This window comes from Gracilinanus agilis, chromosome 3 (genome assembly GCF_016433145.1).
Source record: "Gracilinanus agilis isolate LMUSP501 chromosome 3, AgileGrace, whole genome shotgun sequence".
In the NCBI taxonomy this organism is placed as follows: Eukaryota; Metazoa; Chordata; class Mammalia; order Didelphimorphia; family Didelphidae; genus Gracilinanus; species Gracilinanus agilis.
The window spans coordinates 337,041,050-337,067,618 of NC_058132.1; the positions used below are offsets into that span (position 1 = coordinate 337,041,050).

General features: G+C 34.7%; 1 protein-coding gene across 3 annotated transcripts in view; it reads left to right on the plus strand.

Moving 5' to 3' along the window:
- Positions 1-26,569, plus strand: part of LRCH3 (leucine rich repeats and calponin homology domain containing 3) — a 131,772-nt gene that overhangs the window by 17,226 nt on the left and 87,977 nt on the right. The gene's annotated exons all lie outside the window — the stretch shown is intronic.

Here is a 26,569-nt window from a genome sequence, read left to right on the forward strand (position 1 = left end):
TTTGAAATTTAATCTTATTGCTGTTTAGAGCACTGAGAAGTTAGGTGACTTGCTAAGGTCACACAACCAATATGTTAGAGGCAAGATTTTAACCCAGGACTTCCTAGCTCCAAGACCAATTTTAGGCTGAGAATAGTGGGCTGAAAGTCAGACTATAGAGCAGGGATGTCAAACATAGCGTAGGCTGACAAAACTGAATACTGTTGAACCAGATTAAAATGTAATTGAGAAATATTTAACAGAATAAATAAAACATAGATATTATTAATGTTTTCCAAGTCAGTATGCCGCAGGCATGGTATGGTTTAGTGGCCCCATTTCCATTTGAGTTTGACACCATTAGTGTAGAGATCTGACACCCTACTAGTCAAGGTGAAAGCTCACTTATTGGAGCTGGAGGAATTTAGGAGTCTGAGCTTCCAGTGAGAGGGAAAAGAGAAGGATAATCTGAGAGCAGAAAGCCTAGTATAGATTTGGAATAGATGACCTATATTTGAATTCCAGCTCTATTACTTATGACCTGTATCACCCTGGGTAAATTAGCTTTCCTGGATCTTAGTTGTTTCTTTTGTAAAATCAAGGGATTGCGTTTTATTAGTTAAGTGACCTTTGAGTGGTTTTCCAGATCTAAGCGTATAATTTAATTTAACCTCTTTATTTTTTGAGATAAGGAAACTTAAGGAAAATTTAAACGAAAGGTAAAATTACTCAAAGTAAAATAATTTTCTTAATAATGTAAGTAAATAATTTTTCCAAAATGTAATTTTCTCTGTAAAAACTCAAAGCCTGAGAAATACTTTAAGACAAAATAGATTAAAGGAAATGGTTTTATAAAAAGAAAAATATATAAATTTCTGATTACTTTCAATCAGAAATTCACTTTTAGAAAGTAACAGAATTTTTCTTCTCTTTGAAAAATAGACTAGATTTTTACTTTGCATTCGTCCAAATGTCTTTCCTTCTAAATTCAATCTTTGTCTTCTTTATACTGACCATATTCATATTGTGTTTTCCATTTTCATCATTGAATACTGTTTATACACTTCATGATTTCTTGAGATACTGTGTTCTGAGAAGATGTCTGATCTGATTGGCTCTTAAAATACCTAATTACAAACTTGAATACTTTAATTTTTACTCATGGTAGATAGTTGCATTAAATCACACATTTGCCTTTATTTCCAAGAGTGTAATTTTATTTGTGTTAAAATTCCATCATATGTAATAAAATTATTTAATTTTTTTGCCCCTAGAGCGATCTTTGATTTTTTTTTCTCATAAAACACTTATTTTCTGCCCTGTGATTTTACATTCTAATTTTGCCATGTTTCTTAATTGGCTCTGCTTTCCAAGTATAACATTTCTTCTATTCTGTTAGAATAAACATTTTGGAATCATCTTTGTTCAATTATGTTTATTACTTCTAAGTAATACTACCAAATCTTGTATTCTTTGTCTTTGAAACAATCTTCAGATTTGTCCTTTCTCTTCTATTATCCTTCTCCTTAAGCCCCCATTCTGTCATCTTTAACTCTCAGGAGATAAGCTTACCCATTATTTTATGACCTGAATGCTTCTATTCTTTTTCTCTCTAACTTAGAACTTATATCTTCTCCAAGGCCTCTTTACTTTAGCATTTTGTCTCTTATGTCAAAACTAACATTAATTCTTGATTTCCTCACTTTCCATGGCCAGTGGGTTTGAACTGATATCATACTAATAGTACTTCATATTCATTGTTGTATGGGTGGTTGTATGTGTGTATAAAATCATTGATTTTTGTAGTTGAATAAAAGAATTAATACATATGCTTATCTTCTGTAGACTCATTAAAGGCATCTGTGGTGCATCTTTAGGAGCAGGGACAACAGTGAGGACATAAACATCCTTCTTTTCCGACATGATTTTGATTTCCTTGACCATGTCTTTCTACTTTGAAAGCTTTTAATTCTATGTAACTCAAAGGTTATGGTTATTATGATTATAATTGCCCAACTTGTTGGCTAAGACTGAATCTAAATTTCATTTTTTGAAATATTTTTGCTGTTTTCACAGAAATTCAGAATCTTTGTTTATTCTTTTGGTTAGATTTATCTAGGTCTGATAGGGGAATGTTGAGGTTCCCTACTGGTATAGTCTTACTGTGTATTTCCTCCTTAAGCTCTTTTAGTTTCTCCTTTAAAAATCTGGAGACTAAACCATTTAGTGCATATATGTTAAGTACTGATAACACTTCATTGTCTATATCAACCTTTTTGGCCGTGAGAGCCATAAAAGCCTGCCAAAGGAGGAGAATGGAGGCGGAAGGCGCTGGAATATGGGGCAGGGGCTGAAGGGCCCCCTGGGGCACATCCTGGGGCTCTGCTGGGACTGGCCAGTAGGGAGGTGGAGCCAGATATGGCTCGAGAGCTATACATTGCCAACCCCTGGTCTATATTATCTTTTGTCAAGATGCAATTACCTTCCTTATATCTTTTAATCAGATCTTTTTTTGCTTTAGTTTTGTCTGAGATCATGATCGCTACTTCTGCTTTTTTTTTTTTTAATCTCAATTGAAGCCCAATAGATTCTGCTCCATCTCCTTACCTTTGTTCTATGTGTCTACCTACCTCAGATGTATTTCTTGTAAACAACATACAGTAGGATTCTGGTTTTTAATCCACTCCATTATCCACTTCCGTTTAATGGGTGATTTCATTCCATTTATATTCACAATTATGATTACTGCCTGTGTATTCCCCTCCATCTTGTTTTCCCCTTTTAATTCTGCCCTTTACTCTGTCCTCCACAAAAGCATTTTGCTTTTAATCACTTCTCCCATTCTTTCTCCCTTATGTTACTCCCCTTCCCACCACTACTCTTCTTAATCTTCCTTATTCTCTATAAATCCTTTTAATCCTGCCCCCCTTATATTATCCCATTCCCTACCTCTCCCTTTCTTATTCCCCTTCTACTTCTTTAGGTTAAGATAGGATTCTATGCCCCAATGAATCTGGTTGTTACTCCCTTTCTGAGCTAATTCCAATGAGAGTAAGATTTAAGTATTAGCCACTACCATCCTCATCCTCCCCTCCACTGTAATAGGTTTCCTCTCCACCCCATACCTTTTTATGTGATATAATTTGCCCCATTTTACCTGTCTCTTCCCATTTCTCTCTCTCTCTTTTTTTTTTAAACCCTTACCTTCTGTCTTGGAGTCAATACTGTGTATTGGTTCCAAGGCAGAAGAGTGGTAAGGGTAGGCAGTGGGGGTCAAGTGACTTGCCCAGGGTCACACAGCTGGGCTTCCCATTTCTCTTAATGCAATCCTCTTTTTCACCCCTTGATTTTTTTTTTGCATAGCATCCTAAACAGCTTACTACCATACTGTCTATGTATACTTTCTGTCTATGTATACTTCCTTTAACTACTCTGATAATGATAAAAAATTTAAGAGTTACAAATATTATCTACTAGATCCTATGTAATCTGGAGTGGGGCTCCATGATATTTGAATTGTTTCTTTCTGATTGCTTGTCATTTGGGGATTTATTGCAGGAGGTGATCTATGGATTCTTTATCCATTTCTATTTTACCCTCTTGTTCAAGAATATCAGGGCAGATTTTGTTGATAATTTTTTGTAATATGATATCTAGAATTTTTTTTGTATCATGACTTTCAGGTAGTTCAGTAATTCTTAGATTGTCTCTCCTGGATCTATATTTGAGGTCAGTTGTTTTTTTCAATGAAGTATTTAATATTTTTTCTATTATTTTATTCTTTTGACTTGTTTTATTGTTTCTTGATGTCTTATGAAATCATTAGCTTCTATTTGTCCAATTCTAATTTTTGAGGATTGATTTTCTTTCACGATTTTCCTTTTCCTTCCTTTTGATCCTCCTTTTCCTTTTGGTCCATTCTACTTTTTATTAAACTCTTTTCTTCACTGGTTTTTTTTACCCCTTTTTCCAGCAGATAAATTGTTTTTTTTTTGTTGTTGTTATTGTTGTTGTTATTGGGGGTTTTTTTGTTGTTTTTTGTTTGTTTGTTTTTTAATTTTAAACCCTTAACTTCTGTGTATTGACTTATAGGTGGAAGAGTGGTAAGGGTAGGCAATGGGGGTCAAGTGACTTGCCCAGGGTCACACAGCTGGGAAGTGTCTGAGGCCGGATTTGAACCTAGGACCTCCTGTCTCTAGGCCTGGCTCTCAATCCACTGAGCTACCCAGCTGCCCCTGTTGTTATTGTTTTTTAAGGAACTCTTTTCATTGGATTTTTGTGCCTCTTTTTCCACTTAACCAGTTTTGTTTTGTAAGCTGTTATTTTCTTTTTTGCATTACTTTAATTTCTTTTTCCCATTTTCCTTCCACCTCTCTTATTTGATTTTTGAATTCTTTTTTGAGCTCTTCTAGTGCCTGAGACAAATTTCCATTTTTCTTTGAAGTTTTGCATGTGGTTCTTTTGCTCTCACTATTTCCTTTTGAATCAGTGCCTTGCTCTGCTTTTTCTACATAAAAATTTTCTGTGGTTAGGTGTTTCTTTTGCTGTTTGCTCATTTTCCAGCCTTTTTTTGCCTGTGGTCTGGGAGTTTGGAAAAGTGCTGATTTTGTGTCCTCAACTGATGACTTGCAGGACTTAGAGCACAGTGAACTATTTTGCCCTGGGGCTAGAGGTTTCACCAGAGGCTTGAAAGGGCCAAGTGATCAGAGCTTGTATAATTGGGGGGAGGAGGGGGTTAGGAGGATGTATGTGGATGTAGTTAAGAACCAGTTGGAGAAGGATGTTAGGCCTCTCCTCCCTCATAGCCACCCCTATTACTGAGAGATAAAATGGTGTCCCCTTGGGGAAAGGGGGAATCCCAAAAAGGCGTGCTGCTTTTGAGGGGTTGAAGGAATGATATCCCCTCAAGGAAAAGTGAGTGATACCCCAGTTGGATGATGGTGTGAGTCAGGGAACACAGAAACCCCTCCTTGATCACAGCAGGAGGTCAGGCTCAAAATGGAGATCAATGAGCCCATACTGTTGCACTCCCTCTCCAGTAAGTCTCCCTCCAATAGAATCAAACGCAGATCTGGCCTTGAAGGTACTTGGGTGTTTAATCAGGAACAACAGGGGTAGGGGAAATAAAGGTAGGGTGTCAGCAGGAAATGGGACACAGGTATCCCTAAGCCAAGGTCTGTCACTCTGACAAGTACCCACTAAGCCTCAGACTCAAAGGTGAGTCAAGGTGTCCATCAATGAGCTTTTCCTTTCCAAACCCACTAATAATATTCTATAAGCTATATTTGCTTTAAGTCTAAGTGGGATACTGCTGGGCAAAGACCAAGGCAAGCAGGATTCAGGGAATGGCTCCTCCAAGGAAGTCCAGTAACCCTAAACTCAGTTAACTCAGTTGTTGATATGAGTGAATGTTGGGCAGACAAGATGTCACAGGTTCAGGTCTCCTATTCAAGTCAGGAAAAACCAAATGACCACTTCAAGGGATCTCAAAGCCAGATTTCAAGACCTTTCTCTCAGGCTCCCAACCCCAAAATCCCCTGGTCAGGTTTTTCTCTCGCAGAAGTCTCTGCTGTTCCAATGGTCACTTCGGCTCTTCTTCACTCCCAACATTCTGTGACAGTTTTCCAAAAATGTCAGGGCTTGCCTCATTCTTACACTTGGGACTTCAAGGGGTGGGTGTGCAGTGCTCTGCTGTTAACTTAGGCAGGGTCCCAGGATCCCAAAATCGATCTATTCCCAGGATTGGAATTTGATGCAAATGAGTGAGGGATGGTCAGTCAATACTCCTCTGCAGGCAGTTTTACTTCTGGGTTCCCCATTTTTCCATGAAAATCTACTCTCTGCCTACCTTTCAAGTTGTTTTCTGCAGAAGAGCCCCCTCACTTTGTCTCCTTCTTGATTCTGTGACTATAGTCATTTTGAGGAACTATTTTAAGGTTGATTAGGGAGGATTCTCCAAGTGGTTCCAGCTTTTGCTGCTACTAAGCTGCCATGTTGGCTCTGTCCCTCAGAATTACAGAATCTTTGAAGTGACAGGCTAATCAAATATAATGAAATTTAATAAGAACAAATGGCAAACTCTATTCCTGGGTTTAAAATAAACTGCACAGGTCCAGATTTATGAGAGATATGACTAGGCAGCAGCCAGTGTGAAAAGGATCTCAAGGTTTTAGTGGATCATAATAAGCTCAATTATGGATCAACATTGTGATATGAAGTAGATAAAAAAACAACAGCAGCAAAGAGCCAAGTATTCTAATAGAAGTTTTGTGTCTAGAATAAGAGAAGTTTTTAAGTATTGCTGTATCACTTCTGGAGTATTAACATGCTGAGTAGAGGACAGTGACCAGAATTTTGAAGGAGCTAGAAGCCATCAGTGGAAAGAAATAGGGATATTTCTTCTGGAGAAGAGAAGATATAGGGGAGCTGGAGTAATTTTTTTTCAAATACTTTATGAAGTGAAATGCATAAGGAAAAAAGGAATTTAATTTGTTTCAATAGATCCCAGAGTACAGAACTAGGACAGGTAGATATATTCTGCAGGGAGGCAGATTTCAACTCTATATAAAGAAAAATTAAAAGTTGAAAGTAGAATCAATCTCAGAATATGATATTGCCTATCTCTGGATATCTTTAAACAGAGCCTATTTAACCACTTGGAGCTCTTATAGTTGATTCTTGTTTTTGAGTATTGTGATTCTGATTCTGGACTTGCCCATAATCATTTAATGCAACCTACTGATAATATAGCCTAATACCACTTATGTATAAGTTGTAATGAGCAGATGATATAGCTAGTATAAAAACTATTCCTACTTTGAAAGTTTTTGAAATAATTTGGTGAGAATAAAAGCTGGATAGCAATAGATAAATAATTATTTTAAGACTTTAGTTTTGTATTTTTTACAAAATTAATCCAGCTTTTTTCCTTTTAGATATTTTCAGGATTTTTTCCCCCTAAAGTAGAAAAACAGGAGAGGTAGAAATGTTTTGTTTTGTTTTTTAATGTGTTTCCCCCCTCCAGGCTTTTTTATATGATAGTCTTATCCTAGATTCATGCCAATGTAAAGTGCCAGAGCAGATGTCTGTGTTCCTAATGTAACTTGGGAATTTGGCATAATATATAAGTAATAATTTTTTTCTATCAACATACAAGTTGGGATTATAAAATATTACTACTTTGAAGGAGTAATTGAGCAAATGATTAGTATACAAATTAACTGATGCTTGTCCCAGTCTTTTAATTACACTGAGTGAATTCTATACCTGTTTTCCAGCATTTTTTAGTAGTAATGTATATTTTGAAGAAAAAGAGAAAGGCCATTTATGTGCTATCCACTAACATCATTTTTTGTTCACTGCTGAAGAATTCCATTTTTGTTAGTGATAATTAAGTTGGTTTGTTTGTAGATAACTTCTTGTTAAAAATAATTTGAATTGCTATTTATTTTAAATTTCATTGTGAAAAGAGACATGGTATAGAACTATATTTAAAAGTTATATCTTGCTCTTTAATGATCTCAAGTTGACACTTTTTCCTACTAAAAGAGATAAAAGTATATGACTGCTGTTAAAAATTATGCTATAAATGTTATGATGAATCATTTTCTGAAATCATTTTTTATTCCTGATTCAGTTCCCATCTGAATTAATAATTCAAGGTTTTGTTTTGTCTGAACATTTTAACCCTATAATCATGCTTTTTGTAGTTTTGCTTTATAGCTTTTAAAGGCACAAAATTTTGACCTTTTACTTTTAACCAAACTGAGAACATACCAGATAGAATTAATTTGGAGTTCACTACAAATTTTGAGTTGTGTAAGGGGGGAAAAGAGGTCTTATGGGTTCAATATATTAAAAGATGGTCGCCAGAGGATTGAATTATTATCAATCCTCAATTAAGAATAATCTCAAGTCAAAATTGACTGTTAGGGTGATTTATTTACAACTAGGAAGGTTGAGGGTAGGGAAATTGAGAGAGAGAAACTCTGGCCCAGACCAGGTCAGAATTTAGAGGCCCCAGCAGAGGGGCACAGAGGTTAATTAAACAAGGCTTCTAGCCACCAAGGCCTTTTACAATTAGAGAGGCCTCCTTGAGGGTAGAACCTCCAGAAATGCCAAGGGAAGAGAGAGAGAGAGTCAGCCTAAGTTACCCATGTGACAATTCAAAGGGAAGCAGTCAAAGGTCCCAACAGAGATCCTTCTACACCAAGTTCAAAAAACCAACTGCTTCCACAGGAAGTTACCATCATATTTAAAAGATAGCATCTTTTATCACTTCCTGCATCCACCTCCAATTTCAAGTCCAAACACAATAGATGATTCTCATAGTACTGCCTAGGGGGCAGTCAGTTGATTCTGATTCGTCACCTATTCTAGCACTAGTGGGTTTTGGACCTCCCAGAATTAGAGATGTTCTCACCTTTGGTGATTAAATAAGATGGGCAGTGTAGACTTAATCTAATTATCACAGTTGTAGTGACAAAAGTCTTTTTATATGGTAGCATTTGGGGCTACAGCCTAACAGTGAGTTTTATTTAATACCGATACAAGTTTTTACTTTGAACAAAAGTCAGCTCAATAACCTTTGGTAGTATTTTCTATTTGAATCATGGGATTTTGAATTCGAAAGAACTTCAAAGATCATCTGATCCAACCTCATCATTTTCTCAATGAGGAAATGGATGCTTATAAAGGTTAATTGAATTGCCAAATGTCATACAGGTTGTAAGAATCAGAGCTGAGACACAAATCCAAGTTCCCCCAGTTCCAAACCCAAACTTCTTTCCATTGCATCCTGTGCCATTGAATGTATCACCTTTCCTCCAAAGAACTCTTAGCCTTTTTCCATCACTCACTTAAGAGACTTTCAGGGCAGCAGTGGGGGTAGGGTGTGGTAGGGGGTAGGCATCTCAGTAAATAATTATCTACAACTGAGGTTTTAAGGTAAGTGGAATCCATGTGATTTGCCTATTTCCAGCATAAATTGTTGGCAGTGTCCAGCCTAGAACAGGAATCTTCTGATTCCTACTTTAGACTCTTCTTTAGCTAAATTCTTTTAAGTTCTGAATCAAATTGCAGTTATGAATTGGATTTAATTCTCCATTTCTGTAATATTTCTCATAAATATAGAGTAGTTATGGAGAGGCATACCAAAAATTTATCAGCCCACATCCATTTTTCAGCCTCCCACTCTCCTAAGGAAATGCAAAAAATTAGAAGCTAAATTTTCTTAAAAGCGTACTTTCCCAGTAAGTAATATTATAATTATGTGAATGGTTGCTTTTCAGGGAGCCTTATACTTTTTAAGCAGGGACAAGGACTTCACTGTGGCAGTAGCCATGCCAATACCTTTTTGTACCCCTCCTCTTTCTTCCCCTCAATGTTTTAGTATCTTCTTGAGCCTTATCAGAGTAACAAGACCATTTGAATGGCTGGGACTCAAAAGTATCAATGAAGTAGATTGAGTGTGCTTGTCCTTAGATTGAGAAAAAAACACAACATCACCAAAGAAGACTATTTATAGTCACCTGGGGAAGAGGTGAAATAAAGTCACTTATTCTCATTCAGATTGTAGTAAGAACTCCACATTCCCTCCCCTTTTTAGAGGGTTTAGGAATTATCTAACCGCAGCTGCTGTGAGGGGGCTTTTCACATCTGAAGGAACTTTAAATTATTTCATATTAGTTTTGGCCAAAATGGGCTTTTTGTTTTGTTTTGTTTTGTGAAGAGAAAGAATAACCTTGGTTTGCATCCAAATTCTGCCCCTTAGTTGCCACAAGTGGTCTTGACTAGTCATTTAACTTTCATTTGATGAACATTTGTGCTACCTTCCATGCTTTCCTGTTTCCTTGGAATCACTACTTCCAGGTTACTATGGAGCACAGATTATCCAAGGCTACATTTTAAAACAACATTTTTATTTTTTTTATTAGCTTAACCATTCAAATTTTTAGCTTTTTCAGTTCTCAATAAATATTTTGTGGTTGTTTAGTTGTTTCAGTCATGTCTAACACTTTGTAATCTTATTTCAGGTTTTCTTGGCAAAGATACTTGAGTAGCTTGCCATTTCCTTCTCCAGCTCATTTAAGTGCTTGCTAAATGCAAGATACTAGGGAAACAATGACCCGAAATCCATCTTTAAGTTTACATCTTATTGGGCAATGTAGCATGTAAGCACATCTAAGATAATTCAGTAGGCTATGGAACACTATCAATTTTTAAATTTGTTACCTATTTGGAATAAATATTTTAGAATTAATTACTAATTTATTTTGTATATTATCTGCATGCAAAACAGCATATTATCCATAAATACTCTTTTATTCATCATTCTAAAGTTTCTAGCTTACTCTTGGCATAATTCCAGATTTTAAAAAAGTTTTCTAGAAATAACTGTCTTATAGAAAGTATTGTATCTATAGTTAATGCATAATGGACTTTATTTTGAAAGGATGATGTCACTTGTAGGATGGCCTCAAGGAATCTTTAGAAGAACATAAGACTTTTGACTGCTAGCCTTTCTTAATAAATACCATACTGTTGATGATATTCACTTGTGTTTGCCCTGGTATGAACAAGGTCTTTGTGGCTTGCAATAGGTCTTGTTATCATAATCATATAGAAGAAAAGAATAAAAGCACCAATTTTTTTTTCTCCCAGTTAGAGCAATTAATACAAGTTAAGTGGAAGAGAGAAGTTTATAAGTATTTTCTAGTGTGCACAAACAAGAGGCTAGTTTTTGAGATTTTACATTTAGGAATACCTTTTTTTCTTTTGTGTGTATATCATGGTAGTGGTGGTAGAAGAAATCTGTAGAGACATGATCCTCTGTTCCTTCTTGGTATTAAAGAGATCTTGTTATCTAAGCTTTATTTGGTACCAGTCCTTTTGGCCAGATGGTAGATTCCCGTCTTTGTGGGAAACATTATAGATCCCCACTTCTGATTAGGTATCTCCACAGCTTTAGTTGGGTATGGTCCCTTCCACATGCTGACCCAATTCATTAATTTTCTCAAGTTCCTTTGCATGTTGTCTTCATTCTATCCATCCAACTGTTGACATATTTCATGTAATTAAACCTATTCAAGTATTTTTTCTGCTTTGGTAAGTTGATTCCCAGTTGTTTTATGTACTTTGTAATTATTCAGAGTGGGATTTCTCTGTTATTCTCTCTTTGGTTTTGTCATTATTATATAGAAATACCATCAAATTTTGAGGATTATTTTATAGCCTATTCTAAATAAACCATTATATCATCATCATATGGAGATAAATTTTCTCCTCTTGACCTACCTTTATACCTTTAATTTCTTTCTTACAATGAATATGATTTGCAGTTTAAAAATCTACATTTACATACTACTTAAGATTATGTGCCTTTTGCTTAATTCAAAATAATTTAAAATTTTTTCTCATTCTCTATTTTTTAATGACCTAAAATAATATAATTTGGGAACTATTGTCTTTTTCTTTGTTACCTATATACATATACTAAATGCACCATTATATATGCAATGTTGAATGCTCTTGATAGTTAGACATTTTCTTTCCAAAATGTTTTGTTGTTTATTTGAGTTTTGTCTTACATGCTGCTGTAGAACAGTAAAGTGCTCTTACAAGGAAAAGCAATAGTAGAAGGATATACATTATCACTAGTATTATTTAACGTTGTATTAGAAATGCTAACAGTAGTATAAAAGAAGGAAAAAGAAATTGAAGGAATCAGAATATATATTTATACAAATAATATATTATGGTTATATTATTGTGTTATATAATATTATATATAAAATATAATTTCTATGTAATAAATATACAATAAAATGTATAATAATATAAAATAAAATAAATGTATATAGAGAGAACTTTATCAAATTTATGGGAATATGAGCCGTCCCCCAGGCAGTAAATGGGCAAAAGATATAAATAGACAGTTTTTGTTTGAAGAAATCAAAGTGATGTGTAGGTATATGAATAAATGCTCTAAAATCACTACTATTAGGAAAATACAAACTAAAACAATTCCGAGGTATCATCTCACACTCATCAGATTGGCCAAAATGACAAAAGAGCAAAGTGACAAATGTTGGATGGGTATGGAAAATTGGGGACACTAATGTACTGTTGGTGGAACTGTGAACTGATCAAACCATTTTGGAATTATCCCCAGAGCTATAAAACTGTGTATACTCTTAGACCCAGCAATATTTCCCAAGGATATCAGGGGAAAAGGAAAAGAACCCTAACATTCTGAAATATTTATAGCTCTCTCTTTCTTTGTGGTGGCAAAGAACTGGAAACTGAGGGAATTTCCATCAATTAAGGAATGGCTAAACAAATTGTGGTATATGGTTGTGATGGAATACTACTACACCATAAGAAACAGATTAATTTTTTTAAAACTTGGGGGGGAAACTACATGAAATAGTGGACAGTGAAATGAGAACCAAGAGATATTATATACAAGTATAGATTTGTATATATCTTATAAATGTTTACTTCCAAAGAATGAATTGAGAAGTGTAAAAACAAAAGACATAAATCTATATATACATATCTGTTTGCAAGATGATGCCTTGTGTGGAGAGGACCTGAGATAACTGGAAATAAATTCTAATAATTTTTTTAAATGGGAGATGAATGGTATATTCACATTTAGACAATGCTAGTTTTTTATTGCCTTTACTGATTGATTCAGCAAATATCTGGGGAACACTAATCCTGGCGACTCCCTTTATTTATTTTGTTTCATATCATAAAGGGGTCAGAAGAATTTTTTTTTCCCAAGTGAATTTTATGTTCCAGGAAAGAAGATGCAATGTCTAAACTTTAATCCTCCATAGGCTACCTATGAGTTACTTTGTGAGATCTGACAGATGTCATAGAGTCATAGGCTTTTGAACTAGAAGAGACCTGAGAGCTCATTTAAAGCCTAGAACCTTTAATTTTATAGACAAAGAAACAGAGGCACAGAGAACTTAGGTGAATTTTCCCAAGGAGTAAATACTAAAGCTTATATTCAAACTCCAAGGTTCTCAGACGCTCTACCAATACTGTCATTTATACTAAAGAATATGAGACCTAGAGCAGTGAATTAACTTGATCAAGGTCACACAGCTAGTAAGTGGCAGACTGAAGAGAGGGATTAAAGTTCCATAACTCCCAATCCAACTTTGATAATATGATACTACATTAATTTATGAATTCATCAGTGTGGGCATTCCTCCAGTAATTCAGATCACAACCCACAAGCCCCACCCCCCCCATTACATCCTTTTCCTATTACAATACTCACCGTTACTATTCAATATAATGCTGGCTATACTGATGGAGACAAAATAAGATATTGAGATAATAAGCTTGGGCAAAGAGGAAACAAAATTATTTCTTTTTATTGATGATATAGTGGTGTGTTTTAAGGAACCCAGAGAGTCAACTAAAACAAAATAATTTTTTTAAGTTTATTTAATGAATTAATTCAGGCTATTTTCCCATAGTTACATGAGTCATGTTCTTTCTCTCCCCACTTCCCATACCCCTCCCGTAGCCAACAAGCAATTCTGCTGAGTTTTACATGTGTCATTGATCAAGACCTATTTCCATATTATTAATATTTGCAACAGGGTGATCATTTAGAGTCTACATCCCCAATCATATCTCCATCAAACCATAAAATAATTAAAAGTTAACTTCAGCAAACTTGCAAAATATAAAACCCTTATAAAGTGTCAAAGATATAACTATATCAAACATGTATATGCCTCTCCTCCAAAAGAACCAAAGACTCAGTAGAAAGAACCCTATTTATTTTTTGAATCAAAGATATTTTCCCAATTACATGTAATAATAATTTTCAACATACATTTCCCAAAATTATAGGATACAAATCATTTCCTTCCTTCCCCCAATTCAGAGATGGTAAGCAATTTGATCTGGGCCATCCATGTATTATCATGCAAAGCACACTTTAATATTGGTCGTTGTTTTAAGAGCACACTCATACAAAACCAAAACCCCAGAATAAACCATAAATATACTGATGTGAAAGATAGTAGTATACTTTGATCACATCAATTCAACTCTTAACAGTTCTTTCTTTGGAGGTGGATATAATTCCCTGTCATGTCTTTCAGAATTGTCCCAGATTATGGCATTGCTGAGAGTAGCCAAGTTTTTACAGTTGATCATTGTCTTGCTGTTACTGTGTAGAATGGTCTTCTGGGTCTGCTTATTTTGCTCTTCATCAATTCATGGAGTTCTTTTCAGATTTTTCTGAAATCATCTTGCTGATCATTTCTTATAGCGTGGTAGTATTCCATCACCAGTATACAATTTGTTCTGTCATTCCCCAGCTGTTGGACATCCCCTCAATTTCCAATTCCTTGATACCACAAAAAAAAGCTGCTATAAATATTTTTGTACAAGCAGGTCCTTTCCTCTTTTGTAATACCTCTTTGGGATACAGATCTAGCAGTGGTATTGCAGGATCAAAGGGTGTGCACAGTTTTATAGCTTTTGGAGCATAGTTCCAAATTTCAGAATAGTTGGATCAATTAATTCATAATTCCACCAACAGTGCATTAGTGTCCCAATTTTGTCACATCCCCTCCAACATTTATCACTCCCTTTACTGTTATATTGACTAATCTGATAGGTATAAGGTAGAACAGACCCCCATTTAGAAAAGCAGCACATTTTGTTTTAGTATGATTAGGCATATCCATCGATTGGGCACAAGAACATAATGAAATATGATTGTCCCATAGCAAATGACCAACAGGATAGAGTCAGTGGTACCTGGCAAAACTTTGTTTTGTCATGAATTGATGGTGAGTGAAGTGAGTATAACTAGGCAAATAATTTATGCAATGATTATAGTAATGAAAAGGAAAAGAATTTTGAAAGACGTTAAAATTCACTGTAGTGCAATGCCCAGTTATTTTTCAGAAGATTGATGAAAACCAACCTTCCTCCTTGTCCAGAAGAGGTCAGAGGTAATGGACTAGAGCTATGCTGGCAAATGAAGAACCTTTTCTGAGTTCTAGTGCTCAAAGAGCAAATTCAAGCAATCTGTGAGCCCCAGGATTACCAGAGAGAGCTGAGGGAGGAAGTGCTTGCTTTGGGAGGCTAGGTAGAGGAGCAGGGCATCCAAAAAAATATCCTTGGGCACTGGGAAGAGGAGGAGTGAAGCAGCTCCAGGAATGGGGTCTCTATAGACATGCCACATCTTCACCAACACTGGACTACAGAATGAAGCATATGTTTTTATACATGGTCAGGGTATAAATATGTTTTGCTTGACTTATTTGTTGGAAGAGCAAAGTCATACATAAGCAAAACCCTAAAATAAAACCAAAGATACACTGATTGAAAGATGACTCCAACAATTCTTTCTCTGGAGGTGGATAGCATTCCCCATGTAAATAGCTTTGCAAGTAGCCGTCTTGTGCAAACTGTTGCAAGATCAGGGTTCAGATTTTGGAATTCCCAGAGCAGGCATGAGACAGTGAAAGACTGTTGGAGTACCCCTATAAATAGGAGGTTACCCCCAAGCAAACTGACTCAGTTGTGAGTTAGGTGGGTGGTAAAGGGTGGAAAGGGGAAAAGTTCTCCAATCAAACCCAGCAGCTTCACCAAAGACTTGAATTAGCTGATTCACTCTAGGGTCCAGCTACTTAGATCAACTGTCATATCCTGCAATTTGCAATGCATTTTATCATTATCATCAACAATATTTAACAATACCATCAAGAAATTCCATCTCTGAAGATTAACAGCCAATTATAACCAGCCAAATTTAGCTTTAACATCTAGCAACCGAATTAGGCTGAGGTTGCCAAGTCAGCCAGAGCGGCAGAATTCTATCCCAGGCTTTTCCCCAAGGGGAACTGCCTGGCTATTTATCAACTAGATATTAGTTTAGTATAACCTCTTAAACCCTCTATCCTCACCCATTTTTCCTTAATCTCCATATCATCAAGATATTCCTGTACCTATTAATTAAATTAGTTACCTGTTGAGATCTGCTTACTGGCCTAGTACATCAACTTCAAGAAGATTATCACTGTCAAACCTGACAATTGGGATTAATTCCTTGGCTGGGGAGGACTGTACAGGCTAATCACCAACTCTTGCCTATGATTAATTTCTGATCAATCCAAGATCATCAGTACTATTTGCAGTCAGATCAGTATAACCAATATTATATCAAGAAGATGCAGAGTTATATATCATCAAGGAAACAGTGGTCTTGGCCTATTTTCAGTTAAAAATTCTCTCAGTGTCTGCCTTCTGACCCTCCCCAGAGAAATAATGCTGTCCAGCTGCTGAACAGAGAGCAGTCTGTGATTATAATCTCAACACCCATCATAAGTTTTTAAGGATTGTCCCAGATCATTCCATTGCTGAGAGTAACTAAGTTTCCCAGATAATCATCATCCAATATTGCTGTTATTGTGTACAATATTCTCCTGATTCTGCTTATTTGGCTCTGCATCAGTTCATTCAGGTCTTTCCAGCTTTTTCTGAAATCATCTCGCTTATCATTTCTTATGGCACAATATAGCCATTCCCCAATTGATGGATATTCCCTCAATTTCCAATTCTTTGCCAACCACAAAGAGAGCAGCTATAAATATTTTTGTACAATTAGTTCCTTTCCCCTTTATTATTATTTTTTTTGGGATACAGACCTAGTAGTGGCATTACCGGATCAAAGGATGCACACAGTTTTGTAGCCCTTTGGATATATTAACTAGCTTTTATTAAACACCTAGTAGGTGAAAGGCATTATGCTAATTCATTACAAAAAAGGACTTTTGGGGGCAGTTGGAAGTGGGAAGAGTTGGGGTTTGGGAGTGGACAAGTAGTGAGAGTGATATATAAAAAAGAGGAATTAATATCTGGGAACTATAAAAATTCTTGGGAGAGAAGGAAATTTAAAAGGTGACAAATAGGAAGTTTTTGTTACTGTATGTTGAAATTCATATACAGTTAAGAAAACTGAATGTAATGGAAATTCATAATTTCACTTATAATTGCATTTGATATGTAAGTTTATAATAAGAAAGAAAATCTTTATAGGAAAAAAAGGGCAGTAGTGTTGGAAGATGGATTTGAGAGGGGAGTAGCTTAAGTCAAGGAGACCAAGTAGGAGGGGTTATTATTGTAGTCTAGGCCAAAAATAGACTTTTTCTAACTGTTAATGGTTAGTAAAAAAAAAAATGGAGTAGATGTGAGGAATTTTGTAAAAGTAGAATTAACAAGATGATGAGTAACTGGATGTGTGGAGAGAGGAAGAATGAGGAGTCAAAGCTAGCTCTTTGTAGACCTAGGTAACTGGAAAAATGGAGCTGCCCTCAACTAAAAGTACTAGTTCAAAAGAGGGTTGTGTTTTTTTGGGAAAGATGAGTTCTCTTTTGGACACATTGAGTTTGAGATGCCTAAGAGTTACACAGTTAGAAATGTCAATAGGCAGTAAGGTTATGTAGGACTGAATTTTAGGAGAAATAGGATATAGATATAAGATAGATCCAGAAATCATCTTTGTAGAGACAATTATTAAATCTGTGGGAAATGATGAAATAATGTAGAGAGCACTCTAAATCTGTGATTTGTGAACATAGACATTTTCATATGTTCATACTCATCCTTCTTAATTCCTCACCTTCTTTCCCCTCTTTCTTTCATACAACAGTTTATTTCCATTTGTCAGCTGAAAAACAATCCTGATTTGGTGCCTGGTAAATTTATAAGTAATTATAGATGCTATTATACTATATTATGAGAGAGAAAAGTTATAAGATCTAAAGTAAACAATTCTAAAGTCTTTGAAACAGGCTCTTAAGAATCTTCACAAGAGTCATCCACACCTTCTAATTAAGCATGCTATTTCTCAAGCTTCAGCATGCACTATTCAATATAAGAAAATGCTACTTTTTATACCTTTTTATGTTGGTTTTTATTGCAACAGTATTGTTTCCTTTTCCTTTATATTGGAAAACTTCAAAAAAACAATATTTCTGCTATATTTGGGAACTAAATTTATTTTTGTGGGTAAACTTGAACCCAGAGAAGTGGTTAAAAACATGATCTAAATTTGAAATATGTCACATCTGTGACGTGTAAGCTGTAAATTGGGGAATTTGCTATATTCAGTATTCAACAAAGATAAAGCACCTACTTACTTTATTGCACTATGATTTAAGAATGTTATTAAGGGGCAGCTGGGTAGCTAGCTCAGTGGATTGAGAGCCAGGCCTAGAGATGGGAGGTCCTAGGTTCAAATGTAGCCTCAGCTACTTCCCAGCCATGTGACTCTGGGCAAGTCACTTGACCCCCATTGCCTACCCTTACCACTCTTCTGCCTTGGAGCCAATACACAGTATTGACTCCAAGATGGAAGGTAAGGGTTTAAAAAAAAAAAAAAAGAAATTAGGAGAAAACAGTTACGAATAATATAGCCTTTTTGGGAGCAGGTAGACCTTACAAAAGACAAAAAGGTCACAGGAAAACTTTTAAGTCCAAACCTCTGGGAGCTGTGCTTATTAACACAGGGAATTTCAGAATTCTTGAATGTGGAGATGGTACATTTGTGGGTGATGGCAAGATCCAAAGGTATGACCATCTTTATGTGTGGCTGAGGCTAAGTAGAGAATTGGTCATAGGAAATATAATAGGTTGAAAAATCAGGTGGTTAGGTGTTTGAAAAAGAGTTAATATATGCGTTGAAGTCTCCTAAAAACATATGTATGTCCAAAAAATGTGTGATTCATTCTGCGTTTTTAACCTGTTAATCTTTCATAGGATTCTTCATTCTCAGCCCTCAGGAGTCAAAGTTGATCATTTGTTTCATCAGAGTTCTTAAGTCTTTCAGAATTGTTTGTTTTTATAGTGTGGATATTATAACAAAATTATTCTTCTGGTTCTGCTCACTTGACTATATCAGTTCATACAAAGCTTCTTGGATTTCTCTAAAAACATATTTTTCTTCATTTCTTATAGTATAATACTATTCCATTACATTTCAAGAACTATAATTTGGTCAGCCATTCCTCAACTAATGAACATCTCTTTAGTTTCCAGTCTTTACCACTACAAAAATAGCTACTCAGACATTTTTGTACATACAGGACTTTTTGCTCTTTTTTTCATTTCTTTGACATATAGGTAAGCCTGGTAGTGGCATTGCTATATGAAAAGGTATACATGGTTTAGTAACTTTTGGAAGACAATTCCAAATTGAGTTCCAAAATTGTTTTACCAATTATAGCTCCACCAATAGAGTATCAGTCTATCTATTTTCCTAATGTTCCTCCAACATTTTTGATTTTCTTTTTTTGTTAGCTTTGCCGATCTGGTAGACTTGAGGTGGAACCTTAAAGTTACTTTAATTTCCCTTTCTCTAATAAGTGATTTGGATAATTTTTTCATATAGCTATTGTTAGCTTGGATTTCTTACTCTGCAAACTGCCTTTCATATCCTTTGACCATTTATCAATTGATGAATTAATCCAGTGGTTCTTGCTAGGGTCTTGAATTTAAAAAAAAAAAAAAGGAATCCTGTAACTATATTTTAATGTAATTATTTTCTTTTGTAATCCTATGTATTTTATCTTATGTATTTAAAAACATTATATTAAGAAGGGGTTCATAGGTTTCACTGGAACTCTAAAAGATTGCATTCTTTGACACACAAAAGTTAAAAAACCTCACTTTAACCATTACGTGTAATACATATTTTGTTACTTTTTTGTGCTCAAATAATGTTTTAATTCCAGGTAGAGTGAAATTTTATGGCATTAAGAATAAGTTCATTTATAAAAAGGAATTTACAATTTTTTAAACTCTTTATCTGTGACACAATGGAAAATACTATATTTGGAGCTAAAGATCCTGGGTTCAAATTTTGCCTCAGTCACTACATACTACCTTTGGGCATGTTGCTTAGTTTCTCAGTGCTCTAGTTTATTTATCTGCAAGAAAAAGGGAATTGGACTTAATGATCTCTGAGCTTTCTTCTAGCATTAAATCTATGGTCTGTTGCCTCTTTAATCACCTAGTTCTGACTCTAGTTAATAGATAGTGAAGGATAGCAGACAAAGGATGAATCTTTTTTACAGTCATCATTAGAGTTCTTATGCCATTTTTATTCTCTGTTGAGGCCTTAATCCTTTGTTGGGAACATCTTTGAAATTAAAATAGGAATTTAAAGAAAATTTCATTCTAACCATAGTAAGATTAATTCGTGATGGTACAGGAATGGTAGTCAAATATGTTATTCATGCAAAATCATTTTTAAGATATATTATACACTTGATTCTAAAACAATTCTATATACAACTTTTTAAAATTAAAAGGCACTGGAGGATGTTGTAATACATAGAAGTCATCATAATGAATATTAATTTTTTTATTATAAATATGTAGAAGTGCCAGTGTGTCATTCAGGTTCAATAGTACTTATATTATGCTTGCTATAAGTTTTACTGTACTATATTTGATGAAGAGACAACTTTTTTAGGAATACATTTAATATGTGAAGTGACACCAAACAATTGCAGGGGGCTGGCACTATGAATGGTTGTTGAACTGGTTGTCATTTCCATGTTCTGTTCCATACTTTCACAAGTCCCTACTAGACATTATACCAGCATACTTTCTTCTTTATCCCGTGCCTTATAAAAGAGCAGGAGCCAGAACCTTGTCTACTATGCCTTTGAAAACCAGCTTTATATAGTTCTGTGTACAGGGGTAGAAATAGCAATGATTGAGCAATTTATTTAATTTTTCTATTTTAGCCATTGTAGTTTTATTGTTATCAGTCAATAAACATTTACCAGACACCTCTTACATGCCAGACGTTGTGCTGAATATTTTACATATATAATAGGTGCTAAATAATAGTTACTAAATAAATGCTTATTTCCTTTCCTTCCTAATTCTGATCGTTACAATGACCAACCATGATTCCAGATGAGGGATGATGAAGCATGCTATCTTCCTTCTCACAGAGAGATGATAGGCTCAATAAGGCCTGTTTTAAGTAACTATTTTAATGGGAATTTTTCTTTACACCTTTTCCTCCTAGGTTTTGTTGATAATATACAGAACTGCTGATGATTTATATGAATTCTGTTTTATATACTGCAACTTAAGAGAAATTATTTTTTTAGTTGATACGCTCAGGAGTTCTCTAAAACATTTATATTATTTGCAAAAGTGAGAACTTTGGTTTTTGCCTATGATTAATTCTCCCATTTCTTTTTCTTTCTTATTTATAAAGCTAGCATTTCTAGCACTATATCAAACAGTGGACAGTCTTGTTTTATTCTTGATCTTAATTGGCAAGGTCCCTAGATTATTCTCATCCTATATAATGCTGAATTTTTATTTTAGATAGGTACTACTTATCTTATTACTGAGGTCTATTTATTCATATATCTTTTAAATTTTTTAATGGAAATGGATCCTGTATTTTGTCAAAAAAATTCTAGATCTATTGGACATAATCACTGTTTTTGTGGTTCTTATTATTTTAATCTATTTACCATTTTAAAATATTGAACCAACTTGCCTTTACTTGTATAAATCCAGCCTGTAATAGTGTGTAATCTTTTCCTTTTGTTACTCTAGTCTCTTTGCCATTATTTTATTTATAACTTTTGTATAGTTATTCATTGATTTAGTTTTCTCAAAGATTCCTTTAAAACAAATAAGTTATTTATTGACATGAAACTTAACCTAAGAGCTAACTTAAGATTATTTTCTGGGTTTCTCTTTTAAATTATATAAGATTTTTCATTATGCTACTTGATCAAAATTTTCTTGACCTACCCAATGAGTTCCTCCTTCGTGAAGCATGGAGAAAAAGCCCCACCCATCCCATGAGTAGTTTCTCTATGACCTATGATCCAAATGTATAATGAATGTGATTTATTAATTTATGAATTCATACTGTTCCTAAAGCTCATTTAATTAGTAACAGAAAAATCAACTTAACTTCTGTCAAATACAGTTTAATCTGAAAAAAATCCAAAACCTTTTATATTAGAAATCTACTAGCTTTAAGATTAGAAAGATTATTTGTTAAAATAAATAGTAATTTGTTATAGCCCATATTATCAAAGAGATCTTTACTGAAACATTTAGAACAGAGCAAATAGTAAATATAGAGTCAATTTGGTATCATTAAGAATGGGTCATTCCAAATAAACTTCATTTTATATTTTTTTACAGCATTACTAGATGGATAGATAAGCAAAATATTATAGATAATCTTTACCTAAGATTTTTTAAATTTTTGAGAAATTTTCTCATGTTATTATTGAGAAAAGAGAGTCATGGAATCCAATGATATAGTCTGAATAGCAGTTATCATTCTTTAGATTCAGAGCTGGTTGAATGGTCAGAACTAAAATAATATTCATTGGTGGTTTTATAGTAACTTAAAAGTATATATCTAGGGAAATTCTCCAGAGATTTTTGATTGCTCCTGTACTGATTAACAGTTCTATTTGGAGAAAGGTATAGATGGTATGTCTGTTTAAAAAAGAAAAAAAAAAAAAGAACCTAGTACCCTAGATATGTTAGAATTAAAAAAGACCTCGAAAGGCTAAAACATTGGGTCAAATCTGATAAGATGAAGTTGCATAAGAATGAATAGTCATCAGCTCTACAAGTACAAGTTGGGGAAGTCATGGCTAAACAGTAATTCATTAAATTGTTTTTAGTGGACTGCAAGCTCAACTTGAGTCAACAGGGAGCTATGGCAGCCAAATGGGTTAATGTTATCTTAAGTTGCAATAAGAAAGGCATAGTAGCTTGAAAATAAGGAGGTAAAAGACATGTACACTGCTCTAATCAGACCACATCTGAAGTTTGTGTTCAGTTACCTTCTCTACTTGGAACTTATATATAATATGTCTACTCTCACCACTTATATTAGGCATATTTGTTAACAAATAAACTACAGGTTTATAAGTAGAAATGTCCTTTTTTAACTAAGCCATTTCAGCAGATGATTTTGCTTTGAAAAAATATTAACCAGTCATTTTGAAATGCACTTCAAATAAAGTTGTATGGAAGGAAAAATAATAAATATTGAGGGGAGTCATATGAATATATCTATTTTACTATCAATTTTTTCCTCAAGACATAGATCTCATTTATCCGTGCTTTAACATTAATTTAGTTGTGCTTATATATCAATATTTGAAGCAGATAGAGTAGATGTCCATTTAAAAATGTACCATAATTATTTTAATCTTTTGGTTATATTTGTTTTGACTTAATACATTTTAAAAATTAACTTGATTTTCTCCTTCCCGTTCATTGCATTGATGCCAAACTCGCTGTTTAATTTTTTTTTACCATATTTCACATTAATGTAGTTAACATGTGGGCATTAAAATGATGTTTGCCTGTTTTGAATAACTTCATTTACCTCAGTACTTTTTCTAATTTAAAAATAAAAGATTTAGAATTCTCAGGCTATATCCTATCTTATTATACCCATAGTGTCTTATCCTAGTAAAAGATCTAACATTTCAATCTAACATCATCTGATCTTTTATTAAATGTTTAGCTGTAACTGCTTCCTGTAGCAAACTTTTTAAAAGAGCAAAAATAAAGAGTCATTTATTTTTAAAGTAATTTTTGGGAGTAAAAAAGAATTAATATGTTTTGCTATAATAGAATGATAGTATGTGTCAGGCCTCAGCAGCAATAGAGTGGGCAGAATTGTGAACCCCAGCAGAATGGACCCTGGCATAGACAGTGACAATAGCAGACCTAGTATAACCCTTTGTTTGCTGTAAACTAGGAACATTTGATTCTTCCACATTGCTTCTTCTATGACATTCAGTGGTCATCAAACAGCTCTTCTTCAGGGAGCAATTAGAGGACCAAAGAGTGATATTCTTGAGAAGTGTCTTACTCTCTGGAAAAAATGTCGACTCAGTGTCCACAAAGTCCCACAAAAGCCTCAAAAGGGAAAAAGATTTCACTCCCTTACCCACCATGGGCCTCTCAGAAAGAGGAAGGTCTAGGCTAGTGTGCTAACAAAAACTAAATGAGTAAAAGGCAGTTGTCCCTAATCTCTTATGAGGATCAGTGTCTATATAAGAAGTATCATCTTTATTGTAGCCCTGATGTTCCTAATACTACTATGGCTTAAGTTCACATATTTATACATTGAGAGACCCATTGTAAACTGCAAAGGTTTGGCATCACCCACCACATGGACCAGATCATTTAGATTTAAGAATCAGTCCTTTTCAAAGCGGGTCAAATCTTGGATTTTTGGACTTTTGCCAGTATTTCAGTAAACGGGTTTCTTAAATTATTTTGTTGTGCTTTGCTTTTGCTGTCTCTGAGTTTTTCTTTTCCTTCTTTAGAAATACTTATATCAGACTTTTTATATCTATGAGTTCAGGGTTGACCAGTAATAGCTCTAAAATAATTTAGGTGATAGAAGCTCTTCCTAGAACAGAGGTGTCAAACTTATGGTCCCATTATTCTTTTTTTTTTTTTAAACCCTTACCTTTTGTCTTGGAGTCAATATTGTGTATTGGCTCCAAGACAGAAGAGTGGTAAGGGTAGGCAATGGGGGTCAAGTGACTTGCCCAGGGTCACACAGCTGGGAAGTGTCTGAGGCCAGATTTGAACATAGGATCTCCGGTCTCTAGGCCTGGCTCTCAATCCACTGAGCTACCCAGCTGCCCCTGGTCCCATTATTCTTGAGTGCAGCCCAAACCAAATAAAAATGTAATTGGGAAATTTTTTAGCAAAATAAATAAAAATACAGTAACACAAAAGTAATGTTAATTTGAAGTTTTCTCAATTATTTTGCTGCCTGAAGGGATCCAAGATCTGATGTGTTTCAATTTGGTTCTGACTTCACAGCTCTAGAAATCCTTAAAGATCATCAAGGAATAGGGTTTAGTGGAGCAATGTCCTAACTCCATCCTCTAGTCCTGTGCAAGTTAGGTTAGTTTTTCTTTTAATTGTCTCAAGGGATAAAAGACAGTGGCTTTTAACATTATTCCCTGGTAGCACTGGTATAAAACAGCCATGAGGAATTCTTTGCTGAGTTAGAGACAGGCTGGCTAGGATATCTTCAGAGACAGGAGGGCTTCACTTAGCTATGTCAAATCAGTGTCCTCTCAGGCCAAGTGTCTTTTTGTTAAGCTGTTGAATGAATATATCATCTTATCCCAATATTGAAGCTAAACCACCAGAGCACTGCCATCTAGCCTCCAGGCATCCATTTTCAGGTTTAGCCAGTATGATGACTAAGTTGGCAGTAGATAAGTTTACCACTAGTTGCCCCCCCCAAAATGCAGCATGTGGGGTTACTTGTGTTAAAGTAATTAAAACCATTTTTATAATTAGTATAAAAATTTATAAGCTTTTAGATATTTTAAAATGGAAAATTCTATCAATTAACAATTATTTATTGAGTGCCTGCACTGTTTAAAGCACTATGAATGGATTTTTTAAAATAAGCCCTGTTTTTTAAAATTTTACTTTATTTTTATTGTCACGCAAAACACACTTCCATATTGGTCATTGTTGTAAGAGCAAACTCATACATAACCAAAACCCCAAAATAAAACCATAAATACACTGATGTGAAAGACAACCTCAACAGTTTTCTCTGGAGATGTATAGCATTCCCCGTCATAAGTATTTCAGGATTGTCCCAGATCATTGCATCGCTAAGAGTAGTCTAGTTTTCAGATAATCATCATACAATATTGCTCTTATCGTGTAGTGTTCTCCCAGTTCTGTTTATTTTGCTCTGTATCAGTTCCTGCAGATCTTTCCAGTTTTTTCTGAAATCATCACTTCTTATAGCACAATAGTATTCTGCCACCAACACATACCATAATCTGTTCAGCCATTCCCTACTTGATAGACATGCCCTCAATTTCCAATTCTTTGCCACTACAAAAAGGAACTGCTATAAATATTTTTGTTCAAGTAGATCCTTTCGCCCTTTCTATTATCTCTTTGTGATGCAGACCTGGTAGTGGTATTACCAGATCAAATGGCATATTCAGTTTTATAGTTCCAAATTGGGAAGAGTTCCAAATTGCCCTCCAGAATGGTTGAATCATTTCACAACTCCACCAACAATGCATTAGCACCCCAATTTTGCCACATCCCCTCCAACATTTACCACTTTCCTTTGCCACCATATTGAGCAATCTGATAAGTATAAAGTGGTACCTAAGCATTGTTTTAATTTGCATTTATCTCAGTGATTCCCAAAGTGGGCACCACCGCCCCCTGGTGGGTGCTGCAATGATCCAGGGGAACAGTGATGGCCACAGGTGCATTTATCTTTCCTATTAATTGCTATTAAAATTTTAAAAAAATTAATTTCCAGGGGTGCTAAGTAATATTTTTTCTGGAAAGGGAGCGGTAGGCCAAAAAAGTTTGGGAACCACTGATTTATCTAGTTAAGGGTGATTTAAAACATTTTTTCACACGATAATTTATGGCTTTGATTTCTTCGTGTAAAAATTGCTTGTTCATATCCTTTGACCATTTGTCAGTTGGGGAATGGCTTTATTATAATTTG